Raw genomic sequence first — 12,062 nt, forward strand, 5'->3', positions numbered from 1 at the left:
TGGAAAGAAACCAAATGCTGGAGAAAATTCCTGCAGCTGTGGGGGGACAAGCAAACCCTACACAGACAGTGGCCCGGTTGGGTATTGACTTTTCTCTCATCAACATTATCATGAAACAATATGCTTTGAGGATGTACTATTGCCTGAACAGGTGACACCAAGACCTGACCAGAAGACACGCTGTTAGTGAATCCTCACCCATCAGTGAATCCTCACCCCTGTCATGAGTGGGTAGAAAATTCCGGTACCACCCCATATCTTCATGGCTCTGCATTCTCAGGGTCCCCGCAGCCATGCCAAGCAGTGCAGACGACAACTGGTATCAGTCGCCAGCATCTCTGAATGGCAGCTTTGGCCACTGGAATGACCTCCCTGGCATCAGCAACTGCATCTCGCCCACACATTAGCTGCTTGTTCTAGATCTTGGCATCCTTATTGTTTCCTTTGGCTTCCCATAATGAACCAGAGTGTTCTGAGATATGATGTTAAACTATTTATTAGAGCTATGTGGTTGTATTCAGAGCTTCTCTGTTACTTATACTTCCAGCCAGAGATAAATTTTTCTGACATTTACACATTATTGTAATGATTAATAATAATAATGTACACTTATATACCACTTCAACTTTTTCAAGCACTGTAAAATTAATTTTTATGCTGTATCTTTTCCTGAACTGCACTCAGCCCAGGCTCTCTACATGCAGAAGAGTGGGATAGCACTGGTACATATCCGTCCGCCAAGCTGATCTCGTCCTGCGTTCTCTCTTGGTCCCATATTAAATGCTGTTTCCTCCAATATGGCTCCCACAGCCCCACCATAAATCTAAATCATTTTTTTCTGTTTCACTCTTTTATCATACTTTACATTGTTTCCTTTAAAATTATACCTTTGTTTTTGTTATTTGCTTAATATTTGCCTCACCAAGACAGCATTTCCTTGTAAGAAGCCTGCCTCTTTTAGGTTACCAATCTGTTGCCAGTGTCTAACAGATTTTTTTTTAATTTTATTTTTTTAAGGTTTTACTTATTTATTTTTAGAGAGAGAAAGGGAGGGAGGGAGACAGAGAAGGAGAGAAACATCATTATGTGGTTGCCTTTCATGGGGCCTTAATGTGGTTGCCTACTGGGGTCCTAGCCTGCAACCCAGGCATGTGCCCTGACTGGGAATTGAACTGGCGACCCTCTGGCTCACAGGCCACACTCAATCCACCAGGCAGGGCTAGATTTTTGATAAATATTTGTAAAATTGTTGTATAATTCATTGGCAATGCTGAGGTACAGTTTAGAAGTAGAGGTTAAGAACTCTTACAAGGAGGGGAAAAGTATCTTCAAAATAATTTATAATTTGTATAGAGTTGGGACATGAATTATAAGTATACAAATGAAGACATGATTTCTCCTAAGTGCAATTTGAAGATATACCTCATAGACCCCCTGCTTCCTTGCTCATGGTCAAAGGTGTACAGGCATACCAATGTGTTGACAGAAATTCCGCAGGTGCTGCTGGAATGGACAAAGATGCTTGAGCCTCTTAGGGAACATTTGTCAGGGCTCAGCAGACTTGGAGAGAGCCAAACTGCTGGATGTCAGAGTCACTGATCAGAAACAAGCCAACAAGAAAATAATGACAAAGCTTTTAATCACTCCCTGCTGTAGTATGAGCAAGAAGCTAAACTATGAAAATGCCCACTACCCCATGTTCCATTCTCTGCCGTGAGTGCACTGGTTGAGACGCAGGCGGATCAGGAAAGGTGCGGGGACTGCCTCACTGCTGATGCAGTTTTGTGGACAACTGATGCGGTAGAATTAGGAATCAAACATATCCCCTCCCTTCTCTCACAAATAGCCATTGGCAGAGGTACGTGAGGAGGTCTTCAAATACAGGGTCTCTGAATGAAGGCACCTGAGCTAAGAATGTACCTGCATGAAGAACGTGGCCAGCCAGAGGGCCTGAGTCCTTGACTGTGACTCTCTGGCTGTGGGACTGGTCTGGTGTGGGGAGGGCAGCTTTGCCCCACGAGGCCTGGCGTGGTTGGGCCTACAGAGTCTCACACACATCCATTTGGCCTGCAGCTGGGTTCCTCCAGGGTGGCACAGCCTGGAGCAGATCATTACGGCTCACATAGTTGTTCATGTTATATAATGAATTGGTTGCAAAGCTGTACATGTCCAATAGGCATTTCGAAGTTATCACCCTTAAAATTGGACTCTTGATTCTTCTTGCCAAACAATTTTTCTTATTTTTTTTATTTCTGTACAAGAGCCCTTTACTAACAGTTGTTTAACACAAAACTCTTGAAATCATCCTGAGTTTCACTTTTCCTCATATCTCAGTTCTAATCAGTGATATTCTGTCAACTCTCCCTCTGAAATACCCTCAGAACACGTTTTTTTTCACCACCTCAGCACTACCACCTTGGTCCAAGCCAGCATTATCTGTCACCCTTATCGTACATCAGCCTCACCAGCATTTTATCAGTTCTTTTTATCAGTTCTTTCTGCTTTAACATTATCTTTTACATCTTATTCCCCACTAAACAGCCAGGGTAATTTTTTTTTTAAATGGGTCAAATCATGTGACTTCTTTGCACAAAATCTTCCAGTGGTTTTCCATGAACTCAGATAAAACTCCGAGTTTCTTCGAATGTCTAAAATTACACCTTAATTTACACATTACACATCTACTATGGCCTGAATGTTTTTGTCCCACTGAAACCCGTATGTTGAAATTTTCACCCTCCTGGTTTTAGGAAGTAATACTTCCGGGAGGTGACTGAGACATGAGAGGGATGCCCACATGATTAGGTTCAATGCCATGGTGACAGAGACCCCAGAGAAGGAACTGTCCTCTCTGCCCTGGGAGGACACACAATGAAGACGTTCATCTGTGAACCAGAGAGTGGACTTTTACCAGACATCTAATCTTCCAGCACCTACCCTACACTTCCCAACCTCTAGAACTGTGAGAGATAAATGTTCGTTCTTTGTAAGTCACCTGGTTTATGATACTTTTGTTATATCAACCTCAACAAGCTGAGACATCTTTTTCTACCCATCTTTTTCTTGCTCACCCATTTTGCTCTTCCTTTGCTCTTCCTCCAACTCACCAGAGGTTTTGCACTGGCATTTCCTCAGCCTGAATGTTTCTTTTGCCCTATGTTCGTATAACTCTCTCTTCTTAATTCAAGTGTCTAAACGAATGCTCAGCTTTCTGTCTTTCCCATTTGTAGGTCCAATGTACTTAGTAAGCCAGAAAGATAGACTTCTGGCTCATGGAAATTGTCACACAATAATATTATGTTGTTTTAATTTGCTAAATTACTGGTAACTTGTCATGTAACAATTGAAAACTAATTTAATATTTTAAACTGGTAAATTGTGTTGATATTTATTATAAAGCAGTATCTAACAAATAACACAAACTAAAAAATCTTAAGATTGTTTCAGGGTCTGCTTTTCAATTAGCAAAATGAGAGCTATTATACCTCGCTGATATAGGTCTATATCCTCCTACAAATAATGAATTTTTTGAAAATTCATTCATGCAGAGGCATTAATTGTTTTCTCTTCCTTTCAAATAGCAAATATTCTCTTTTGGGGTATTTTTCTTCATACAAAACAAAGAGATGAATAATTAACATAGTTAAAAGTAACAGAAAAGGCAAGTAACCTATTTTTTATGTTTTTCTTTTTAATCTTGAGTATTTATTCGAAGGTAACCATAGTAACTGTCACTCTAGCACAATCTGTAGGTCACTTCAAAATATTCACTTCTCTCATTTGCATACCTGGCTTATGCCCCTGTTAGGCTCTTTTCTTCCTCACTTGCCTTTAATGTATCAGTGTAAGACAACAAGTTAGGAACAGAAGGTGATAAATAAAAGTGTTGGTGAATTAATTGCAGAAGCATTTGAGAAAAACAAAAATATTCTATAAAATAACAGCTCTTGGCTTTCCATCAAAAGACAACAGCTAATCTTTTACCTACTAGAATGAAAGGAAATGAAAATCAATCACTTCAGCTCATGCTTTTCTTTGGATTACTCTAGATAATTAAGCACAGGGAGACTCAGCTGCTAACATGTGTTTTAAAGGAGCGATTAAGGCTAACATGTGAGTGATTTCTCATAGCAAGGATTTCTCCTCGACATGACAAACTTTGCCTATTAGCTTCATAGACACAAACCTATAGCAACTATGAATAATGGTAGAAAAACATTAAAAAATATTTTTTACCATATAGGTAGCATAATCAATAAAATACACGTTAAAACAAAATGTACAAAAATAAAACAAAACAAAACAAAATCCCAATGTAAGTATTCATAAATAGTAGAATGGATAAATTGTGGTATAATCATAGTATTCATGAATTTCAAAAAATACTTACAAAAATGTGATTTCATATTTATAGAGAAAATTAAAAAAAACAGGTTCCAGAGTAAATTAACAAAGGTAAATCAAGAATATAGACTTTTGGGGAAAATGGGTAATAATACTTACAATTATTTGGAGCAGTTATTTGTGTGTGTCTGAAAAAGTTCCTTTTTTAATGTTCATTACTCAACTCTGCAAATATGCTTATTTTGTTACATTTATTATTCTACCCCTGATATTTGCCTTTACTCCAAACTTTCAAGCTGATGTAAGATTTCTAAGTTATGGACTTTAAGTTCTTTGTAGGAGAACTTTTTTTAGCCTATTTATGACTTGAATATTCTGCTAAATGCTCAGAATAATATAGCTACAGTTAGAATAAACCAAATGCATACTTTTGTAGACAATTTATTATTATAAACAGGTTTTAACTCTAATTCTAATTTACAATGGAAATACCCATTTATAACCCATTAAGTAAAAATTAAACAGATTTCTCTTTTTGAGTTATGTTTATACCTAAAGAGGTTCTGCCGTTATCCGTGTAGATGAATAGTTTCTAGTTGTTTTTATTCAAAATTGAGTAGAAAATATGTGCTTAAACATAAATGATAGAAATGTGAATTCAAATCCAGAAAAGTGAACTTTTCTATGGTATATTTAAATAATAAGGAAAATGAATTATTAAAAGATAACAGAGCACATATCATTGTCTTTGAATTATAATGGGAGAAATAGGAACATCAGAAAATTCCCAACTTCTTCATAATTTATGGCATCATGTTTTTTAGAATATTAGGTCAGATCAAAAACACTGTTTCTGTCATATTGAGGAGGTTACTGCTATTGACTTTTTAAAATAACATGTAAAAATGTTTCATCTAAAATATCAGAATTAAGAAAATTTGAAGGTAGAATCATCATTCTGAAAAGGAAATGTCTAGAATGGACCATGGTGGATCAGCAAAAAGCAGAGTTTGAAAACTACAGACAGAGAGATTGTACACTGTTGGTAAGCACCATATTTACAAATAAATAATAACAATGATCTATAGTGAAGCTAGAATTATTAGCCACCATTTCAAATCTACACATCTATGTATTATCTTTGAAAAATCACAGCAGGCTATGAGGCTCCACTGGTCAACAGCATTCTCAGACAGAAAAGTAAGTGGGCCCTGAGGAGCTGTTTTGCATGAAAGAAGGCTATGCTTCTGGACCAGGAGTGGAGAGACCTGATTTCTAACCTGGTTCTTCTGTCATTTCACTCTCCCATTCTCACTCTCTTCTCCCTTCTTTCTTTCCTTCCATTCTATTTATTCATCCATTCAGCAAAAACAGATCAGGCCTCTCCTATGTGATAGGCTCTGTGCTTGATGCCGTGGATACAGAACATATAGCATTTGTCCCTATCCGGGCTATAGTTCAGCCACGAAGAGAGATAGGTAAAAAGCCCATAATAATACAAAGTGAGGGATGCTATGACATGTCCAGTAAGAAGAGTTCAAACAAGAAACAAAAATCAGTATTTGGGGGTCAGGAAAATATGCAACTGAGAAGAGATATGTGGATGATGAGCAAGGTGAAGATTTGAGCAAATGTCAGTAAAACAAGAGCAGTATGTACAAATAGTTTTATTTTCTCTTTCCAGTGTGTGGCTTATATCCTTCCACTGGAGTTTTGATGTGTAAAGTATGCTTATTGGTAAAATTGCTTCATAAAAGGGCAATTAAGTAGTACACAGGTTAATAAACCTTTACAAAGAGAGGATTTCATGTTCAAAAAATGAAAAACTGCCCTGGCTGGTGTATCTCAGTGGATTGAGCATGGGCCTTTGAACCAAAAGATTGTGGTTTGATTCCCCATCAGGGCACGTGCTTGGGTTGCAGGCCAGTTCCCAGCAGGGGCCAGTTCCCAGCAGGGGCCAGTTCCCAGCAGGGGATGCACCAGAAGCAACCATACATTGATATTTCTCTCCTTCTCTCCTTCCCTTTCCTTCTAAAAAGATAAATAAATTTTAAAAATTTTTTAAAAGAAGAGATTCATTATTATTTAAAAAAAATGAAAAACTATAAACTCTGCAGAAGACACCCTCTTGCTCACTCCTGCCTCCCACAATTATTATTCTAACACCATAAATTAACATTGCCTGCTTCTGAACTTTATATAAATGGACTCATTGTAATGTCTTTTGCTGCATATTACATTTACATGATTTACCCATATTGTATACCAGTGCCCACATGTATCATGTTGCTGCATGTCCCATCACTATGGCCTTAGTTATTTCTTCTCCAATGAAATAGCTTGCTTTCTGTATTGAGATCTTCACACTGATGCTCTCACTTTGAAAATGTTCTCCTCATAGTCATTTGTATTGATCGCCTCTGCATTCAGGTCCTTGCCTAACTTGATTTCTAGCAAACTTTCCCTGGACACGGTACCAAAACATCCTGTCCACTTAATGACTCTATATTTCCTTTTTTCCTGTTTATCTTTCTTCACAGTATTTTCTGTACTTAACGTTCATTATATATCTATTGGTTTTTATTTGTTGATTACCTATCTTCCAAAGTAGAATGCAAATTTCATAATGACAGAAGAATATCTGAGTTTTCCCTGCTGCATCTCTCTCCCATTGATCATTGGCATATGCTCCCTGAAACCATTTAAACCCATTTTCAAGTAAATAGATGAGAATGCAAGTGTGTACTTCTGAACTGTTCATATCTCCACTATAGCACAGGTGGCATCTCCAAGGGGCTGATGTCAGGACAGTGAGTGCTCATGATTTCCATGCCCAAAGCCCCAAAAGATGGGTTTTCAAAACCAGAGAACCAGACATCAGAGAGCACAGCACCTGACAGTGGTGGATAATGGCTATAGGAGTAAGAATGGGGGGGAGAGTGAAATTAGGAGGGAAAAATAGAGACAGAGGCAATGGTAAAAACTGAATTGGTCTCCTTTTGAGTAAAAAAATTTGCTTGACAAACAACTGATACAGGAATTCAATATATGTGTATTTTATGAGTAATTGGAAGAAAAAACAGTAGGAGGAGGAAGAGCCTGAAGGAGATGAAGAGATCTAGAAGGATTTGAAGTGGAAGAATAACTGATATGTGAACTGAAGAAAAAGCAAAATGAAACAAGGTCATTCAGTCATCATAACATTGAGGCAATAATTTGTCTTGTGTGGCCTGGCTTGAAAGGTACATCCAGAACACTTCAAACAAGGTATAGACACTGCTTTAAAGTTAAAAAACAAGTTTGACTCTTTCAACTCATTGATTTGTTGTCTAAGTGATATCATGTTTCAGCTTTAGGCCTCATTTTCATCATGAACAAAATAAAATAGTTTTGCTATTAATTTTCTGAGCTCCTTTGAAATTTTAAATACCTACAGTCCTTGTATGAATAGCCAAAGTCAATGCATTTAGCATTTGCTAGGTGCAAGAAATTCTGTGATATCAAACTTAATATCTTCCACATAAGCCTGAAATATTAGAATTTCCCCAGGGGAATCAGTAGGCAACAACAGATACAGCAGGTGTCATTGGCATAACAGTGATGAATCAGGCTATTCTGTTGGAAAATTGAAGACCATGATGGATAGATAGTAAAGGATTTATTTGGTGAGCAGGCAATCTCTCATGAAAGAGTTCCCAGTCAGACACACTAATATTTTGTGCTCTAAAATCTTAAAACTCAGTATGTATTTCTTTTCTGGCCACTCATCCTTTGGCTAATTAAGATGTGCATAAACAGAATGTGTAAGTGAGAGTGAGTTAAAATATAGTCTTGGAAAAGACTATAACTATTTGGCTGATTTAGTTAAAATCTGTCAAATTAAAGCTTTCCCTTGAAAAGACCAATATCAGGGGGGAAAAACAAGTACTTGACTTTTTAAAACTCATACTAATTAATAGTTCTTTTCTCTGCTGGTTGAATAAACCAATGTCTACATGTACATACACATGCATATGGAACATTAGATAAATTGGACTAAAAGATTCACTAAGAGAGTAAGACACTTCATAGGCTAAATGTATTAAACTTTGCTTTGGGACAGAAAAGTGTCGGCTGTGGGAGACACACCCAGGGATGATCCCTGAGTGTGAGGAGGACCTGTGATTTGCCTTTGAGCAAGAGAACAGAGCAAACCTGATGAATGCCACTCCCATGTTGAGATGAAGTCACATTGCAGAGGTGTTAGGATTTTACCCCCATGATTGAATATGTTGTACACTCATCCATTTTAGGAGACTGGAGAGCGTCTCTTCCTGGCTATCAAAAAGTAAGTTGCCATATTGTGAGAAAGTCATATGGTAAGGAATTGCACATGGCCTCTAGAAGCTGAGAATGACCATCATCTAACAGACAGTCAGACAAGGGGATTCTCTGTCCCACATCTACAAAGAGATGGATGTTACGAACAGTGTGACTGAGTGAGGAGTAGACTGTTTCACAGCCAAACATCCATATAGACTGTAGCTTACTGAGTCCCCAACAGATGACTCAGCAAAGTCATGCTCAGGTTTCTCACTTGCAGAAATTGTCAAATAATGTGTAGTTTTTATCCACTGCCAGAAAGTAACACACCACTGCATTTATTTTAGATGCTGTTGACCCTTGACCAACATGCATTTCAACTGCACAAGTCCATCTACATGTGAATTTTTTCAATAAATATGGTAATTTTTTAATCTTTATGATTTTCTTAATAACATTTTCCCTCTAGTTTACCTTATTGCAAAAATACAGTATGTAATATATAAAACAATACAAACTTTGTGCTAACTATTTATATTCGGTAAGCCTATTTGGTCAACAGTAGGTACTTAATACTTAAGTTCTTATACACTCAAAAATTGTACATGGATTTTCACCTGTGTGGGTGTTTGGCACCCTAACATCCGTGTTGTTCAGGGACTGACTGCATTCCCCACTGGCAGAGTGTAAGGTAAAGAGGTTGTATAGAAATAGAATACAATGCTGACAAGTTGTCTCCATCTACATCAGAAATTACATCACTAATCTACCTAATTTTATCTACTTCCTCTCCAACATTGCAATATATTAGCATGTGATGAGATATGTCAAAGTAGAAGGTATCTTCTCATTATCTCAAATATCTTATAATGTGAATGGAGGACAGATTTTTGAGTATAGAAAAAAAGCTGATGTACCAATGAGAAAATTTGAAGATATGGGAAAGCGTAATTGGAGTTGGATAGTCATTTAAACAGGGATATAATATCAGTTGGCCACCATTACTTATACATTTCATATAATATATTCTACAGAATACTTATTTCATAAGTGATCATCTTAGTCATCAATTCCAGTAAAAATGTCTGCAGCATGCTGTCAAAATCCAGTTTATGTCTTGTGTCTTTCCTTTGTAAAAACCAGAACCTAAGTAAAACATAACAAGAATTCCTAAGTGTGCTGTAGCTATGAGGAATGCTGATCCGTTAATTATATCATCTATAGCCTGTACATACATAATGAAAACAAATCACTTACCCTCTCCACTTGAGTCACTTTATCTGTATTTTGAAAAATACACTTTCTCATACAGTGCAAGTGTTAGGAAAGGCATGCATGTAGGTGTTTGACCCTGACTCAGTCACCTAACAATGAGCCTTGGTTCTGGAACACTTCTTTATCACAGATAAAGAGTCCACACAGCCTGTGGCAGGCTTATCAACTTGTATGAGAATGTGTTTTCATGTTTTGTACTCAGTGGGGTGTTCCTTTGCTTTACTATGCACTTCTGTGGCTCTCGGGCAGCCCCCAGCTTTCAGTATATCAGGCTCTGTGGGGCAGGGGTGGGGGTCTTCTCCTGTAGCCCTTGAGGGGCTCAGAGGCCAGTCGCCCTGAGGCATCACTGATGGGGATATGGGGGAGGGACAAAGACAGTGTGTATTAGGAGCTGCTAGTCACCAGGGGTGAATGCATGCTATCTAGCATGGTCTCTTCTCTAGGTGATTAAAGGGGAAAGAGGTTGTTTCATCCAGGACTTGACTGTGTTGTGTTTTCCTTGAAGAGCCTGATAAAAATTCAATGGGTAGGAGCGTGTGGACTTCCAGTCCTAGAGGCTGTCATCATGATGATCTTTGATATCCTTCATGTAATTGAATCCTGGCTTTGGCAAGTGGTACTAGGTATTTTGCTGGACAAAAAGACTATTGGACCCTGACTGGTGTCACTCAGTGGCTTGGGCATCATCCTGCAAAGTGAAAGGTCACTGGTTCGATTCCCAGAGTGCATACAAGAGGCAAGCAATTGTTTTTCCCTCACCCTACATTTCACTCTCTAAAAGAAAGAGAGAGAGAGAATCAGACACTGAATTTATATTGTATCTTAATTGTGAGATATACTCTTACTATTTTCTAAAGGGTAGATTTAATAAAGGGGTAACTAATAAAATTTATAGAATGTGCTATTTAGGTAACTTGTAAACCTTAGATTTCAATATAACACAGGAATCATGTTCTGCAGGCATAGTGAAAAAAAACATACAGGCATCAATCTGTGAGTGAATCAAGAGGAAAGATGTTTCTTGATCATCTTTACATTACAGTTTCTAGAACCATATTACATATTGGAATGTAAATGCTTATATTAAATGCACAATGTTAGGAATGCAGATAGGTGTAGAAAAAATATTAATATAAGAAGTGCAATGTGATAAATTCTAAAGTCTGCAGCAAATGACATATTTTTAGACAGTAAAGTTGCTTGAGGTTTGGTTTGTAGAAAATGATTTAGGAAAGTATCCCAGCTTTATGTTACAAAATGATGAAGGCTGAATAAGGAGAGGGTTCAAGGCAAAAAAGATAGCCTTCCAAGATGAGAGCAATGAACTTGTACTGTGTACAGCAGTAAACACAATGACAGATCTGAAGTGGACTGATTACACACAGGAATATACTTTGTGGGAAAAAATCAGGAGAATCTTGAAAAATCTATTTGAGATACTCAGTTTGATGTTCCAATCATAAAAACCAATAGCACGCTCATAGGGCTAAGAATAACACGAGGATAATATTATTCAAGGAAAATAAATGTACATATGAGATCACGTCTTTGCCTCTGACTTATAGCAACTAGGAAAATGCATTCAGGATTAGAATCAAGTCTCTTTCATTCCCTTGCTGTGCATAATAACTGCCTTTTATGGGCTTTAATAGATGACCAGTTGTGAAATGGAACAATTAAAATACCTATTAGGATTATTTTAAATAAAACTTTAAGTCTTAGTAAGGGTTCAACCATCATAAACTTTTTTGTTTTTCCCAAAATAATCTGAATAGATACATGATCAAAAAAATAGGTAGACAGAAATAATTTGGATATAAACTTTGTTTTTCCAACAATAATCTGAATAAATAGTGTTACATATGTACACACGATTATTCTTCAAAAAACAGTATTTTCTTGCTTTTAGGCTCTTCTTTATATTTTTATTTATCTAATGCATAAACACTTAGAGGAGAAAAACAGTTTAAGAAAAAAGCATTACCGTAATAGCCAGACAAACTTTATTAGACTATATAAGTAGCTTTAAACATTCCATAAGTTTTATTCTACCATACCTTTAATCACTGGCATTTTCAAAGATGTATCAATTACTTAAAATTGTTAAGGTTCAGAAAAAATTTTGCCAAGAAAAAGTAAAT

Source organism: Artibeus jamaicensis, unplaced genomic scaffold, assembly GCF_021234435.1.
Source record: "Artibeus jamaicensis isolate MK-2021 breed Jamaican fruit bat unplaced genomic scaffold, CSHL_Jam_final contig_76, whole genome shotgun sequence".
Classification (NCBI taxonomy): domain Eukaryota; kingdom Metazoa; phylum Chordata; class Mammalia; order Chiroptera; family Phyllostomidae; genus Artibeus; species Artibeus jamaicensis.